Here is an 18165-nt window from a genome sequence, read left to right as displayed (position 1 = left end):
TATGAGCAAATCCTTTCCTCAAAATTGATTATAACTATCTGTAAAATATAAGCAAACAGATTAAAGGAAGTCCAGCAGATGTCATGTGAGTGAACTCTCTAAACTTCACCTGGTTCACAGGCCTTGTGGTTTCTACTTTCTCTTCTTGCAGGTTTATTTTGCTATTTTATGATTTGTTTCTATGTTCTTGAAAGATATTATAGTTGAATTTTATTTACACATATAGTATACATATGATTTATATATGAAAATAGATACATGAAAAGTCTATCTAGATGAATAGTCTCCTTATGTAGTTATTAATTATGATAGCAATAGATTGAAGACCATACTATCTTCAGTACAAAAGATTTAAACTCCTCAAATATCTAAGGAAAACATCACCAAGCTTAAATATTAAAGAATCAAAGCATAACATACAAATCAAAACAGAAAAAAACTATAAATCACCTTTCTTTGCTTAGTACTATATGACCCTCCTTTCCCAATGTTACACATTTTATCAAATATATATATATAATCTTCTGCATGCAGTGTTTTCCCTTTTTGAACAAATGGTAGTGAAGTGCAAATATGTCTTTCATAGCACAGACTGGCCTCAAACCTCCAGTCCTTCAACTTCAGACCCCTGACTGCTGGGGTCATATGCATGCACCATCACACCAACTTATCTGTTACATTTTAATGGTTCCAGAGTATTCCTCTATAAAAGTGTGCTCTTGTTGATGTGACTGTTCTTTACCAGCAAATATTTGCTTTGGGTCTGTTGCTTCTATGCTCAATGACGTACTTAGTAATCAAATTCATATATTACTTTCCATTGCCTGAGTGTCTGAATTACAATCCTTAGAAGGATCACTATACCAAAGGGTAAGTATTTGCAACTTTACACTATTTTCCCTCAGTGTATTATAGAAATTGTTGGCATTAGCAACATAATAAGTTAAATAGGCATCTCAGTATAGCTTTAATTCTTTGTTCTCTTTACCAGTAATGAAGATGATGTTCTCATATCTTTTTACCTTTTGCCCATTTTTTCATTTGGTTGTTTGTAATTTTTCTTATTGACCTGTTCATCTTGTTTATACCGTGGGCCCACCAGTCAATGGTGTAGGTTGCAAGTATGTTTCCCAGATCCTTTGTACATTGTTTTGTTTGAGGTGGTGTGAATCATCATAACTGAAAACATTCTTAATAAGGTTAAATTTTTCAACCTTTGCTTTTGTGTTTTATTTTATCCTTTGGAATAGCTTAACCATCCCTGTATGAATTATTTTACTTGTTCTAAAAAGTGAGCCATATTTTTAAATAACAGGCATTGCTGATTTATGAAGAAGTCTGCTACTGTTTATCCAGAGAAGTGAGACAGACTTGATGTGCCATAACAGGCACACACATCTTCACCTTGCAGATGTGACTTCAGGCTATGATTGATTATTCCTCTTTTTTTTTTCCTTCACAGTTTTTACACTGCTGCCAGAAATCTCAGCGTTTGCTCTGAGTTCTGTCTTCTGTGCCTGCCTCAATACTTCCTCACAAATCTGGGAGGAGAATCGGATGCAACAGAGCTCAGCCTGTTACCAGTATGCCACCACAAAGTCTCCAGAGTTGTGGATTCTGGAAATCTTATGTTAAATTTATGATGTTTTACATTTAAAAGGTTCATACACTTCAAATTCATTCTGGCGGAATATATGAAGTACTGGTTTTAAGGTATTTCTTCTAGATGATTACCTACGTTGACCATTTATTGAATAATTCATTTTTCCTTACTGATAATACTCAAGTGCTCTTATAATAGCTTTATAATCTGCTTTACAGATAGAGTTCTTTTCATTTAATATGGCTATCATTGTTAACATTGCCATGGGTCTAATTAGTTTGTATTTGTCTCTTTGTCTTTGTGTTTGGGAGTTGTTGTTGTTGTTTTTTCTTTGTGATCCTGAAGGTAGAAGCCAGGGATTTGCAAATGTGAGTCAAGTATACCCACCCCCCCCCCACCCCCACCCCCGCGCGCCAAGCCACATCCCAGGCCATCTTTAGAGGGAAAAAAACAAAGGCTACTGCTCATTTATTTTTCTAAATTACAATTTAATCAGTTTGTGTGTCAAAAAAAATACTATTGATATTTTGAGTTGATTGTATGGCTTTTGTGGGTAGGTTTAGAGAATCCCCTCTGTGTTTTTAAGTTCACTTTTCCATTGGTTTTAGTCTTCTGAGCGCCTAAAAGACACCCTGGAGCTTCCACATGGGAGCCTTTCCTTGCTAAGTCTATTCCTGCTATTACTTCTTGGTGTTTGCTTTTGTAAATACAACTCTTTTCTGCTGTTATATTTTCTAAATTATTTGTTTACATAAAAGCTTTTAATCCCGGACATAAATTAGGTGCTCAGTTACTTTACCAAATTATCTTACTGAGTTTTTTTGTTTCTTTCTTTCTTTCTTCTCTTGAGTTTTCCAGATATGCATACTATTTCAGAGCAAGAATAGTACTAGTTTCTGCTTCTCAGTGTCTTACATTTGCATCATTTCCTCTCATGTCTAGCATGCCATAATTTTAACTGATCTCCTTAAGGGAAAGTGTATAAATTTATGCTGAAGCTTTGTCATTTAAGGAGACACATAACCCTAGATGATTTATTACAGATTGATCTGTCCTCTCTCTGGGAGCACAAACAGTTGCTGAGCCCTGGGGAGAAAACCTGAGAAACATGTTAGAGTCTGGTTAATCAAAGCCTTGCATAAACTCTGTAACAAAAGGCAGAAGTCCCTTCCAAACCAACTGCCTGTTCAGAGAGAGCAAAGGCTGACTTCAAAGCCTTTGTTGACCTCTTAGGGGCAAATCTGAAGCCAACTAACAGCTGGCAGATTTCTGTTTTATCCTTTCAATTTACATAACGCCCAGAAGCCCTGAGTCTTCCTGGATTGCATATCTTAAACACCTCCCTGACAAACTGTTGGATATTGATGGATTCTGGGAGGCAGACATTGTCTTCAGTGTATATCAGATATGAGCCCACCTGGTTCCAAGGAATGGCTCCAAACCCGTAATTACAAAGTCGACCCTGGTTAAAGGCAGTGGAATACAAACAAAGCAAAAAGACTTGAATATGAGGAAGAGACATGTAGGAAGGTGTTGGGAGGGGGTGCTCAGGAGGGGAGGGAATAGCAGAGGGTGGAATGTGAGAGTAATCAGAAAGCACTATATATGAAAATGTCAGAGAACACATTTAATCAGTAAACAAGTGGTCCAGAGAACAAAAGCAAAAAAAAAAAAAAAATCTTTCGATACCTTAGAAATTATCTTTAACGTCCACACTGATCTTTACCTCTGCTCTCTTTTCACCCCTCTTTTATAAAACACATGAGGCTTTCTTTTCTTTCCATCTCTTGGATTTTGGGCTCTACATTAGTTCTATATCTACAACTATGGTCCCCCAGTTGACTTTATGTCTAAATTCCAAACTCACATGCTACTTGGAAATAGGACCACTGGGAAGTAACCTCCTTTCTGAACTGCAGCAGTGTTAAAGGGAAAAAAAAGGAAAAAGAAAAAGAAAAGTATCTTGCTGGGTGAGGACATGAGCAGACTGCCAATGAAGAACAGTAGAGAAGGAAAGATAAGATTGGGCGGTAAGGTCACAACTCCAAAAGAGTAAGGGGAGTATATTTTTCACTCACTCGCTGTGTAGACTGTACAGTGGCCATGCAAATGCACCTGTCATATCCGGTCCTACTTCTAATGATAAGGAGTAAAAATGACTGGCAGTGCCAGCTGCCTGCCATGAACTCCTTCACCTCTTCCCATTGATCCTTGCTTCTCACAAGCTGCTCCCACTGTGGGTGACAGAGACAACTAAAAACGGTGACATGGACTCAAGAACAACTCCATGGCTTCATTTTCAGGATTTTCAGGATCTCCCTACAGCCTCATACTCTTTCATGCAACTTTCCCCCTTCCCCTTCAGAGCACTCTCACTTGAGTTAGGATCTGAGGGCTCTTCCAGCTTTCCACACCCTAGGCTCCCCTCGGCTTCTCTTGCCACATTTTCCTAGGAAATCTCCCAGACTTCGAGTCTATTTAGTGTCTGCTTCTTGGAGAACCTGTTCTGGCTCAGGGTGGAACTGTCTTGAGTGAACTTGCAGGATACAAATGAGGGTGGGCAAAGAGGGCTTTATTTCTCCAGGAGTGGTCCCTTCCCTCTAGTGTTCCGTTGGCCAGCCGCAGCTCCCATTGCCTGGTCACACCTTCTTTTTCCTTGTTCTCATTATAGGACCCTTGGCTTTGTCTGAACTTTTAACTTCACATTGAGCTTTCAAAGGCCTCTGAGGTTTGCTCCCAGGCTTGTTTCTACTGCTCCTGAAACACTGCTGATCTCGTGGTCACCACAGTAGAATATTGAAATGGACACTTTTCATTGTTATAACACCGCTAAGGTCAAAGCTCAGGAAACAGATGTTTGTGCTAATAAATGCTTAGGGAAAAGTTTCAGAGACAATACTGCAAGATAACGGGACCACTGCCCTTTATTTCTCCACCCATCCAGGCCAAAGGGCTGAGACGCATATTTACTGAAGAGAGGAAATTTACAGGAGTTGAATTTCATCTCTCTTTTGCCTGCATGCCCTAGACATGAAAAGGCATCTCCACAAGGCTCATGTGTGTGGCTATCCCATACAGATGAGCTCTCTCATCTCTCCTACTCTATACACCCACCCTGGGGGTCCTAGAGGAGCAGCATGAAGATAGTCCCAGGAAATAATGGACAACTATCCTCCATTTGAGAAAGGAGAGGGCTCCTCTCTCTGCTCCCAGGGTGGATGGTGGGGAGCTTTTTCTCCACTGATACAAATACAGGGATTTTTGAGAATACCATTGAAAGAGTGACTCATCTTGAAGAGTCTTCATCCAAAAGGGACACCCTACTCACTGGAACAGGAGTGATCAATAAGTCAGCAAAATACTTGGCTTACAAACGTGATGACCAGTCTTTGATCCCCAGAACTCACATAAAATGTTTGATGTGGTAGCACGTGCTTTTAATCCCAACAATAGGAAGGCAGATGCTTAAGGTTGTCCCCTGGCCTACACACACACACACACACACACACACACACACACACACACACACACACACACAGCAGGCTATCCTACTAAGATAAGGAGACTCCAGTGTTGAAAAGCTTTGAATGAAGCCGGGCGGTGGTGGCGCACGCCTTTAATCCCAGCACTCGGTAGGCAGAGGCAGGCGGATCTCTGTGAGTTCGAGGCCAGCCTGGGCTACCAAGTAAGTTCCAGGAAAGGCGCAAAGCTACACAAGAGAAACCCTGTCTCGGAAAATCAGAAAAAAAAAAAAAGAAAAGAAAAGCTTTGAATGAAACAAACAGTACAGGAGTTGAAGATAATCATAAAGCAGTGTAAAATGTAAATGTACTTCTGTGATGAAGTATACAGAGGCATCACCAGCTAAGGCAAAGACAGTTGCAGATGAGTGAAAAGTCTTGGGCTTTTCCCCTCATCTCCTTTTCTCTGACATGGTGTCAGACTCTGGCTATAGATGGAGGACAAAGGAGGGGTAAAAGACCAGGCTACTCTTGCTATTCACCTACAGTCTCCACACTGATGGCCACTAGTGGCCAACGGGGAACATGGTCTTTAATTAGGTGCAGTACAGACAGAGTCTGCCTTAAATGCCATACAAGTGGAAAGAAGGGATGTTTGTTGAAGCATGTTGAGGGCAATGGTTGAAGAAAAAATGAAACTCTTCTATTTTTAATTCCCTTACATTTAGCTCACTTAATACATTAGCTGCAAATCAATATATTAGTTTATTTTAAACATTGCTATAAGAAAATATAAGCTAAGATAGAACCACCTAACAAAATTAATGGGTGCTTTAAGACATCTTATGTTCTTAATTCGTGTCAATCTTTACCTTTATTTTTAAGTTTTTAAAAAATTTGTGTGGGGGAGGCTTTGCCTGTATGTATTTCTGTGTACCACATGTGTGCTTAGTGTCTACAAAGGCCAGAAGAGAGTATTTGATTCCCAGGAACTGAAGTTACATACAGTTGTGAACCACCCAGTGAGTGCTAGAAACACAACCTCAGTCCTCTGCATAAGCAACAAGTGCTCTTAACTGCTGAGCCCATCAATCTTCTTCAGAGACAAGCATCTTCCAGTGCTTGGGGTTTCTCCAATTTGGTGAGTATCAAATTGTATACCTTACACTGATCCTGTCATCCAATGAATTAGGGACTAAGGCTTCCCTCTTCTCCTTAACTCAGGAAAAAGAGACTCCCTTGTCTTTCAGTCTCAAGAGGGATTTCATATGACCACAATATTCATTCTGAACTGGTCAGCATTGTGGACATTCGAGAATTACAGTTAACTATCATAATTTTTCAAAATTAGTCAACTATAACCACTTAACGTTGCTTGGCAACCAAAGATATAATATGTTAGAAGAAAATATTCTATTACTGTTCAGAGTCGAACATCAGAATTTATTGAGTTCTACTGACTTGCTCAGGATGGAACTAAACCAACCCTCTGGTAGACAAAGGGAAAAACAGAGTAACATGAATTTTACAGTTTAGACAGTTTTAAGAGTGGAGAGGAAGTAAATTGCATCTCATCTAGCTTGAATTGGAGCTGCCCAATTTAAGAACAAGTACTAATTAGCTGACAGGAAAGCTCAGCTGTGACTTGGCTAAAAATGGGACCTCTTGCAAAATGTACTTAAAACTGAGTTCGATGGAGCTGATTCAGTTTGCATGTGAAAACTGGACTTGTACTCACAAAATAACATGTGGGAAAAGAGTTTAGGCATATTTTTAAAACTTAAGTGCATTTTATTGAAGATATGGCCATCTAGTTTGCCTATAATGTCTCCAGATATTATATCTGGACTGGAGAGTAGGGCTGAGGCTCTTTAGATGAGGTGTCTCCAGCTGAATTAACTTGATTAGCTACAAGTCAACCTAATGACCAAGGAACAGATCTGGGAATAAGAAAGGCATTTTTAATAAAAGAAAGGGAAAGGAGATGGGATTGAAATATTTTGAAGCTTTGCAATGGTGTTTGGGGAATGTAATGAGCTAGGGAGAAAATTGAAGTAATCATTTTAAAGCCTTATATTAGTGGTGACTCCAAAGCTTTCAAGTGACTGGTGAATTAACATGGTCTATTTAAAAAACAAACAGCCAACAACAACAAGACACATTTTGATTGAATTTAAAGTTTTGTCAGGGTGAGCATAGTAGTTTTCCTTTTGATGTTTAATTTAATTCACCCCATACTGTAACTTTCTCATAAAGAAAAACTATAATTCTTAGTTGGCAGTGGTGGCACACATCTTCAATCATAGCACTTGGGAAGCAGAGGCAAGTGGATCTCTGTGAGTTTGAGTACAGCCTGGTCTACAAAATGAGTTCCAGGACAGAGAGAACCCCCCCACTCTCGATATATATATATATATATATATAGAGAGAGAGAGAGATATCTTAAAACATTGGAGATGTAATCATTTTTGTTTGTTTGTTAGCCAGATCATCCAGATACAGCCCAGAATGCCTCAAACTCATCTTTCTCCTGCCTCAGCTTCCCAAGTGTTGGAATTTCAACTGTGAGACACTGTGCTGACCGTTCCTTATCATTTCCATAAGAAGATACTGTGGAAAAGTATGCAACTCAAGAATGACCGATACAGCCTCAAGGAAGGAGGGCTCTGTGGAGTCCATGGAGGCAGGAGACACCAGAGAGACTGGTTTACGTTTACTCTTGCACCTTTTGGAAACCGTTTGAATTGGTTAGTAATTCAACAAAAATATTTTGAGCCGGGCGGTGGTGGCGCACGCCTTTAATCCCAGCACTTGGGAGGCAGAGCCAGGCGGATCTCTGTGAGTTCGAGGCCAGCCTGGTCTACCAAGTGAGCTCCAGGAAAGGCGCAAAGCTACACAGAGAAACCCTGTCTCGAAAAACCAAAAAAAAAAAAAAAACAAAAAAACAAAAAAAAAAAAATATTTTGAAATCATCTTTGAAATGAATTGTCAAACATGTGACTCAAAGAAAAGCAATCTAATATCATGAACAGAATGGTATCAGGAGTCATCTACCTAAATTTGAACCGCATCTTGGCCCTTGTAGTTCATAGGGAGGGGCTCAGGTGTGGGATTTTACCTCTCTGAGTCCATCCTATTTTCCGTTTTCTTGACATGTGACAGAATGTAACTGAGCTTCGGTTGATTGTTCCCAGGTCCCCCTCAGATGTAAACACAAGGACGTTCAAATCTCTGATATAAAATGACATAGTATTTGCATACAGCAACTGCATGTCCTGCTATGTACACTTTTATTTCCCTGTGTACTTTAAATCATCCCTAGGTAACTTACAATGTGTAGTATGAGGGGAATGCTACATAAATTGCTTTTATACTATAGTTTTTTTATGGAATAGTGATGAGAGAAAGTCCTCATACATTCAGGACAGCTACAACATTGGGGAGGGGTCTTTGTATCCGTGGTTGGATGAATCCACATTTGCAGAATCTGTGGCTTTGGAAAGCGTGGCTGTGGAGCATTGATGGTGGTTAACTTAGACTGGTCGTGGTAAGGATTGGCTGATGGACCTGCAGGCTCTTTGCTGCGTAGAGAATGCTTACTTACGTCCCTCCTTCAGCCACTCATCTTTCTTCAGACCAATGCAGCATTTTTACATCAGGCATGTTTTCTGGTTCACACAAATAACTGTGATTAGTCCCCAGACGTGGCATATGTGACTGTGAAGATTGCTCAGGGGGTGAAGGTGCTTGCCACCGAGACATGAGTTTGGAGCCTGGAACTCACAAGGTAGGAGAAACCCAACATCTGAAGGTGGTCCTCTGACCTCCATACGTGTGCCATGGTATGCTCACACACTCCCACATAAATTAATCAAGTAATTAATTATATTTAATTAATCAATTAATTACATTTTATTAGTTATATATCAAAAGGAGAAAAAATGATACCTATGTCCATGGGTCTTTCTGAAGCAAGTTTCTGATATTCAAATTGCTTCAGAAATTTCTTCTACTTTTTAATTTTGAAAATTTGTGCCAAAAATGTTCTCAGTTTTTTTTTACTTTGTTCCCCCAGCATTGGAGATGCATATTTGCTCTGATTCTTTTCTTTTTCCCCCTCTGACATTCTCCCTAAAAGCTTCCAGGCAGCTTGACCTTGGGGTTCAGGTACCCCGATTGCATTACTCACAGGGGCCACTAGGTGGAGGTGGAGACACACCTCTATGAAGATTCGGGCCTCCTAGTGTTGGCAATGTGCCCTTGAGATTTTGGCTCTTTAGAATATGGGCACTAACAATAATTATTTATTGTATTTAACTAATTTATAAACAAGAGGTAATCATAGTAACATCATAAATTACCTCCAGCAAAATTATTTTCATAACAGGCCATGACCTCTGGCCACCGTAATTGGTAACATCCAAAGAAACAGAAGGTTTGCTCCAGGCGTATTCTAGCTTAACAGTCCAGTCTCAGGCCTCTTGTCTCTCTACCAATATGTGCTGTGTCCATCTGTGTCCCACATATTAACATGGACATATCATCCCCAAAGCTTATGTACACTGTGAGGGTTCTTGGAAAGTGGAGGACAGTCTGGGCTAATGTGAGGCAGAGTGTATGGCTGGCTGCAAATGACAGAATGTGATGGCAATCAAAATTCTACAGTGAAGGTTTCCCTGTCCCAATGGCCATGAAACCTGAGACATGCCCTTCCCTCCCCCCACACACATGCATGCAGGCAGATTTGACAACAGAGTTCTAAGTTCTACTCTTCATCCGTTGAAAAGCTTGATAGCGGAAAATTGTGAAGGCAATAACATCCAAAGAGTGGGTGCTGTGCTCGTCAGAGAATGAACGACATACATTTAAACACAGAATATAGTAGTTAGTCAGCAGGTGACCATGCTTGGTGTGTGCACGTGTTTGTCAGCATCGTGCAATGGGAAAGGCCGGGAGGCTCCAATGTGTGCTTTGCTGTTGGCCAGACTTGAATTAAATTTAACCCACATCTAGGTGTTTCTTAACCTCCAGGCCCACATTCTTCATCTGTAAAGTAGAGATCAAAAGTTTGTTCTCAACAAAGCCATTGTGAGTACCAAAAATAATGCCGACAGTGCATGATCGCGGCACACTTCATTTCACTCTTATGCGGCTCGGCCCCATATGTGCTGTTTTAAGCATCCCTACTTTTTTGTCCCGTGGTAAGCCAGCAAAGCTGGTCCTCCCTGGATTTTGTTTGCATGAGCTCTCCCTGTCTCACCATCCCTCATCCTACTCCCCACTTGCTCACACCACCTCTGTGAAACTACCTTTCATGTCCCCAAGTCTTTTTCAGTTCTGCTCTAAAGGGGCTCGTCCTTTCTAATACAGAGTATTGCCAACCTTTGCTTTTCAGATGAGATTCTAAAGCCCTTCTAACAGCAGAAACTACCTCAAGCAAAAGCCTTTGCACATCACCTCTGGTCACTGTAGCTGGCTTCATCCAGACACAAGAGGGTTGCTCGGAAGCAGATTCTTGTTGAATTCCTCAGGCTCAGCCTATTTGTCTCTTCTCCATTCTCCATCATGTCCATCCCAAAGTGCATATTCATGCACACACACACATGCAGGCACGCGCACACACACACACAAAAATTAATAACATCCTGTGGCTACAGTAAACATATCATAATCTACTCAACATCCTCCTTAGCTAAACCAGACTTAAAGGAACTCAGAACACACTCTATTCACATACATTTAGGAAAGGTTGTCTAACACAAGGCCTACTTTATACTAAACTGTTGACTATCTCATACACACACAGCTGGGTGTTTGGTAGACGTGATGAGATCCAGAAGCACAAACTACAGCATCAAAAAAAACAACTGGGCAGCAGAAACTACTAGAGTATCAGGTGTTCACTGCCCAATAGTGTAAAAGAGCATTGAACACACTCTGCCAGTCTGGAAGAGATCAAAATTCAAAGGCTGAAATGTGATTGATTCCTGCTGGGTGCAGATTGTATCATGCATCATAAGGTCACAAGTTAAAATACTGCAAACCAAACCACCCCAAATGGGAGATGGCATGCATTTTCTGGCCATCAAGTCTTCCCCCCTCCCTCTGTGTATTTCATGGTCTTAAGTTGACATAACACCTTCTTACCATCCAGTTTCTTTCCATTTCTCTCCCCTCTCCAGTTTCTCTTTCAAATGTACAAAAACACATGGTATGTTTAAGTAAAGGGAAAGAATTAAATTATAATCTATATATACAAAAAGAGATAGGCCAATTTATGTCACTAGGTACTGTCACTCTTTTTAAAATTATGATTAATCTCTCGACTTCTAATATGGTAACTTCTGTCAAAGAGTTCACTACAGTGACTGACTTCTAACTCAGCAAGGTCTATCCCAGAGCCTACAGTTTCTTGTAGGCCTCTCCCTCTTGACAGGCTATCTAATCACTACTGCCAACATTGTGTTTTGCCTTGTTTTGTTTTGTTTTTAAAGAAATACCTAAGACTGGATAATGTGTAAATAAGGCTCTATCTAGCTCATTTAGCTCATGGTTCTAGGAGCTGAGAGGGCACAGAGAATATGATTGATCTAGCCACTTCCAAAAGGGTCTTCTTCCTGCACTGTGCCAGGACAGAATGCATCTCAATGACACACAGCAAATGTGCTCACTTGCATCTCAGTCTTCTTATAAAACTACAGATACCTCATGGCATCCAACCCTAAAGTTCCCATCTGTCTCATGGTCTAGTTTCATTTCCATCACTCTGCTAAAATACCCTGACACAAAGAAACTTTTACAGGAGGATCAAAGGTTTCTTTTAGCTTGAAGCTCCAGGCGATGGTCCATCAAGAAGCCAAGGCAGGAGTTTGTGGCAGCATCACATCCACAGACCAGAGTGGAGAAAGGATGGGTGCATTCATGCTCATTTGCTCAGCTCCCTTTCCTTAAGACAGTCCAGGCCCAGCTTACAAAGTGGTCCAACACACATTCGGGGTAAGTCTTCCCATCTCAATCAACACAATGAAGAATATCCCTCACAGGCATGCCCATAGCCAATCTGATCTAGGAACCTGTCCATTGAAACATTCTTGGCCAGTGATTCTAAACTGTGGCAAGATGACAACTAGAACGGACCACCAGACCTCTTCAGGGCCTGAGTTTCACATTCCATCAGTGTACAGAATTAAGCTTACATGAGCAAAACTTCCAACACATGAATTCTGGTGAAACACACGAAGCACAGCAGTCTCAGCTCTTTTAATGTGGCTTGGGCCTCAAACATCCCACTTATAAGCAGAACTCGGCACACTAAGAGTGACGATGACTACCAGGAATGGTCAGAAAGATGCTGCCTCTGTGATGGCTGTTCAGTTCTCCCAGAGATGGGTCCTCTTATTTTGGGTCTGTGGTCCCAATCATAGATATACCAGCAAACCACTTTGTATGTGCCATTGTTCATCTATACTTTCCTTTCACTCATATATCAACAATCTTCTACTCCCAGTAAAAATTCTTACCAGAATTTGACCATATATCTTGCCTGGTTTCCAGTGCAGCATTCTAACCAATCTTCTGTATCATACACTTGCCTATTATTATGCACTGTTTCTTTCCCTAGTCTACTTTTTTGTTTGATTTGTTTTTATTTTGCTTTGTTTTTAGGGTTTAATTTTGAGGGGCTTTTGTTTTTGTTTGGGAGGGGGTTGAACCATAGGGAAGTCCCATACATTGGACCCAAATTTGATCCTGTTGAACTATGTGGATTTGGACAAAGATTTATGGAACAAGAATATATGTATGATCTCAAATGGTTATTCCATATTTGAAATTTACCAAGGACATGGTGTGAACCTGTTTCTTTAAGTGTTGCTTTTTTTTATTTCCATGAACTCTGAAGAAAAAGACTCATAGAGATTGTATATGACCCAGACTGACAGAATAGAGTCAGAGCCTAAACGAGGTGTAAATTTTGTGTTTTCCACTAACTGAGAACAAAACAAGATTGGGAAAAAAAAGAAACAAACACATACACACAAAACAACAACAACAACAAAAAAAACAAAAACGTAGGCCACTGGGAAAGCTGTTTTCCATGTGTAGAGCTCCTCCAGTTGTAGTTTTTTCCACTGAAATATTGGTGTTCAAAGGGCAATGGGAAGGTAGCTCATCCATAGGTGAGAGAACAATAGAACAACACGTTAGAAGCCTCTTAACTTTTAGAGCACAGACCTCTTAGAGAGAAGAACCTGTTCATATCTTTTCAAGTGTTCTCATGGCTGGTTGAATACCAGCTGAATCTTCCATAAAATGTTTACTTAACATGGCCAGAAACCTTGAAGGAAGCAAGCTCTAGTTGAAAGGAAGCAAGAAGCACAGGAGCCCACACTTTCTGCCTGATGACACTTGTTTTCCTTTCAAATATGAAGTCAGACATCACCGATCCCAGAGGCTGTCTTTTATCTCCTGGCTCTCAGCTGCATTGATGGTCCCTGAATCCTGTAGTTCTCTATGTAAAACTCTCCGGAAGACTCAATGCAACGTTCTGTTCACTGACTGCTTCCTCTCTCTCTCACCAGGCTGAACTCTTTAATGAACAAACCAATCTGGATTCCATCTCTGAATTCTCAGAACCTAGCATAATTCCTGATAGTTTCCCGCTGCCCTGTGTGTGTGTGTGTGTGTGTGTGTGTGTGTGTGTGTGTGTGTGTGTGTGTGCACATGTATATAACAGAAAGAGAGAGACAGAGAAATCCACGAAGGAGACAGAGAGGGCAATTGGAGAAGTATTAGCTGAGAGGAAAAGAGAATGAAGGAAGAAGAGAATAAAGACAAGAAAAGGGAGAGGGATCCCGTTGAGCCAGTGTGAGAAAGCTCTAGATGAGTACTCCACCAACAGCCTGTATCTTCTCTAAAGAGTCCATTGACAGCTTTTGTCTTACAGCCCTATAAATATCAGATTATCCCTCTTGTGATAGCTAGCTTTAATTGTCAACTTGAAAAACAAAACAAAACCAAAATCACTTGGGAAGAGAGCCTCAATGAGAAACTGTCTACACTGGGTTTGTTTGTGGGTAGGGTACTGTCTTAATTGAGTTAGTTGATATGGGAAGACTCGGATCACTACGGATGACATCATTCACTAGACAGGAGGCCCTGTGCTGTAGGAGAGTGGAAAGGTGGAGCTGAGCACAAACGAGCAAGTGAGCGAGTGAGCACTGTATATATTCTTTGTTCTCGACTGTGCGTGTGATCTGATGCTTGTTTGAAATTCCTGCCTTGATTTTCCATAGAGATGGTCTGTAATCTGGAGTAAGATGAAATAAACTCCTTTCACCTCTAAGTTGTTGGGGTTTTTGTTTGTTTGTTTGTTTGTTTGTTTGTTTGTATGTTTGGTCAGTCTAACTTACCACAGCAACAGAAATAAAACTAGAACACCCCCTTCTACAACTGTGGCTATCTGTGAAGATGGCTGATGGCCACTTGGGGCAAGGTGAAGGGATTTTTACTGGATCTTTTCTCTTTGTGTTGCAGAATCCTTTCCATTTGAATGTCACAGCCTTCCCCCCTCCCCATTTGATAAACAATGATAACTGGCTCAAAACTGGAGCCTGTGGGAAGGATCACAACTTTCCATTAGAGTGACTGCATGTAGTCATCTCATTTACCCAATGCCTTTTGATTAGGTATTCTAAGTAGTACACTTTTCAGTATTTTACCCATGAACATCATGTTATAGTGTCCATCTTTTAAGATCCTTGTTCATATCACTCCTTTCTGACATATCAACCGTTCTGCCTCCTAAGCTAGGTGAGTATGTTTTCCATCTGACAGTTAATCCATCTGTCCTTTGCTGTTGTGGCCAGCTGTGTGTCCTGCTACTAGAGAGCCCGGCTCTGAAACAGTGGCTCCTAACAAGCCATCGCAAGCAATACCCTCTTTAATAGCACTTTTGAAAATGACCTTACTTAATAGAGTGTCCTGCAGGCCTCTGAGGAACAGGATCAGCTGGTAGGATTTTCTGTCTAATGCACATCAATTATAGCTTTTCCACTCTCCAAGCCATCTAGTTCCTCCTACTATACTTTTCCACAGCTATACTGGGCAGGTCTATTACTTTAATAAAGGTTATTACTTTTTGAAAAATTTTATGAGTCAACAAATGGCATGTATTAGCCTATTTATAGACCATTGGCTAAAGTGTTAAATTATCCATGATGGCGGAATACCTCCAAATCTGCACTTCTCCTTTGTCCAGCTTCATATTCCAAGCACTCCCCCTAATGGCCTGCTCTCTGAATCCCCTCCAGTCACACATTTTCTGGTGCATGCCAGGCCAGGCTTTCTGCAGCTTTGGTGTATAATGTCCCCAGTTCGCTGGTAGCCTCAGTTCTCACGTCTATGTTGAGAGTAAAATCTATTGCCATCCTTTCAGAAGAATATAAGGTAGAATCAGATTGTGAGGAAGGCAAACACTGTCTTCTAAGGCAGTGTGTGAGAGGACTGCAGGTGAGTACCCCCGAACAGTCTGCTACCCGTATCTTCTCTAGTACTGCTTTTGTCCCACTGTCCTGTAAATATCTGATCATTCCCTTAGTGATAGCTAGCTTGAATTGTCAACTTGAAACTACTTAGACTCACCTGGGAAGAGATCACTTGCATTCTGTATAATCCTCAAGTAAGAGAGGGGACTGTATTTTCCATCAGGAAATCAGGAAATCAGGTCATTGATTCAGGCCAAGTACAGTGCTTTGAATGATAATGGCCCACATCAGCCCATATATTGAAACGCTGGGTTTCCAGCTGGCTGAACTGTTTGCGAAGATCAGGATGTATGGCCTTGTTGGAGGAGGTGTACCTCTGGAGGTGGGCTTTGAGGTTTCAAAAGCCCACACTGTTGTAAAATGGCACACGAAAGGCCTTGGTGAGTTTGAGCATTTCAATGCTAACACTCGCCATTTCCAGTTAGCATGCTCTCTCTCTCTCTCTCTCTCTCTCTCTCTCTCTCTCTCTCTCTCTCTCTCTCTCTGCCTTGTCCTTGTGGGTTGAAATATAAACTCTCAGCTATTACTTCAATGCCATGCCTGTCTACTTACTGTGAAGCTTTCCTGTGTCCCAGTTGGCCAGCAGTCAGGACAAGTCTCTCCCACTGGCATCCCCCAAGGAAACACACAGAGGCTTATATTAATTATAACTGCTCAGCCATTAGCTCAGGCTTATTACTGACTAGCTCTTACACTTAAACTAACCCATGATTCTTATCTATGTTTATCCATGTCGCTTGGTACCTTTTCTCAGTTCTGGCTTCGAATATTGCTTCCTCTGTGTCTGGCTGGCAACTCCTGACTCAGCCTTTCTCTTCCCAGAATTCTTTGTCTGATTATCCCGCCTATACTTCCTGCCTAGCTACTGGCCAATCAGCATTTTATTAAACCAGTGTACAAAAGCATTATCCCACAGCACCCTACCATAAGGGTGATGGACTCACACTCTGAAACCATAATTCCTGAATAAAATCTTTCTTCTCTAAGTTGCCTTGGTCATAGTGTCTTATGATAGCTACAGAAAGGCAAGTAGCACACCATGAAATATTGACAGATATTCATAGTTCTCATTTGCATCATCACAGAAATCTTCATCCAAAGAATAGAGGGTAATGATGTCACCATCCACCAATGGACTGATGCTTGTCACCTTGAGTGCAATGGTTTACATTAGAATACAATGTTAATAATCAGGTAATCCAGAAAGCTGAAGCAGGAGGATTTCTATGAGTTTTAGACCATCTTGGGCCACATGATGGGTTCCAAGCCATCCTGAGCTACAGTATATGTAAAAACGTATCCCTAAATAATAAAGAGGGGGTGAGGTGGGAAGAATCATGTCATCTAGGTTGTTTCAGCTTTCATTCTTCTTCCTGTTTTACCATGTGACCACTCCTGCTTGTATTCTCTTTCTTTTAATGGCACCCACCACATCATCCCCATAACTGGAACCAAGAAGATGCTTGTATCAAGCTGTTAGAATCCAGCATAGGGGGAAAATTGAACTTCCCATCTTTATAAAGTACTCAGTATGTGTATTTTGTTATAGCAACAGAAAATGAACTAATAAACTCTCGACTCTGCTGTATTGCTGGAAGTAGACAGAGTCTATTATTTTCCTATTATTAATGTTACTAAAGAGTATCTACTAAGCTATATAGTTCTTACAGTTCCCATGACCTTGAATTTCTGAAATACTAGCCCACAAAGAAGAAAAAAATCTTAATTTTATGTACTTCATGGTCTAATAAGGGATGTCAACACCTCCAAAGAGGTATGTTCACTGACATCTGACATCAAATGACTTTGTGTCTTTATATCAGCCACTTATCCTGGACTGCGTAGGAGTAAAATATAAACTTCCTTCATGAGATGGCTGCTTCCCAGTCAAGGAAAATTCCCTGAAGAACGTGAGGCTGTGAGCAGCCTGAGTATAATTGCTTGTTTAGAGGATGTGGAAAGGATGCACCTAAGTGCTCTTAAATTTCACAATTTCCCAAAAAGTCTACCTGAAGGAGAATAGATGTTTTTGATATCTAATTCAAGAAAAGTCTCATTTACAAATCAAGTTGTATTAAGTAACCAGGCAGGGGATTCCAACGAACAACCAGCTGGCAATTTGCAGAGCCTAACAGCTGGATGTGATCAGAATTACATTAAAAAAAAAAAACAACACCCTATGTAAAGTCGCCATCACCTCAGGAAGACTGCATGGATGTCAAAGCCTCTATCCTCTGAGGAGTCGTTCTAAAGGGCACATATAGTCAGGGACACATACCACACAAAAATAGTTCATCCAGAACACTAAGCAAACTGACAACAGTAATTGCAATCAAGCTGTTAATACTGGATCCAGTACCTGCAATAAACAATTTAATATCTAAAATGTCTACCTTTCAACCCAAGATAATAGCGCATGTAAAGAAGCAGTAAAGAATGACCCATGCACAAGAGGAAAAGTAGATTACAGAAACTGCATGTGTGAGAGGCAGTATGTCACATTAAAACTCAAACATATTCAAAGAGCTGAAGGAAACAGTGCTTATAAAATTAAAGT

The 18165-nt window shown here is 40.7% G+C and overlaps 1 protein-coding gene and 1 pseudogene across 2 annotated transcripts in view; both read right to left on the bottom strand.

Moving 5' to 3' along the window:
• Kel (Kell metallo-endopeptidase (Kell blood group)) overlaps positions 1 to 18165 on the bottom strand; it is a 76994-nt gene that overhangs the window by 48348 nt on the left and 10481 nt on the right. The window lies entirely within an intron of this gene.
• Positions 279 to 4567, bottom strand: LOC143272205 (ATP synthase F(1) complex subunit epsilon, mitochondrial pseudogene; annotated as a pseudogene).

This window comes from Peromyscus maniculatus, chromosome 3 (assembly GCF_049852395.1).
Source record: "Peromyscus maniculatus bairdii isolate BWxNUB_F1_BW_parent chromosome 3, HU_Pman_BW_mat_3.1, whole genome shotgun sequence".
NCBI classification, from domain to species: Eukaryota; Metazoa; Chordata; class Mammalia; order Rodentia; family Cricetidae; genus Peromyscus; species Peromyscus maniculatus.
This window is presented reverse-complemented; position numbering and strand designations above follow the sequence as displayed.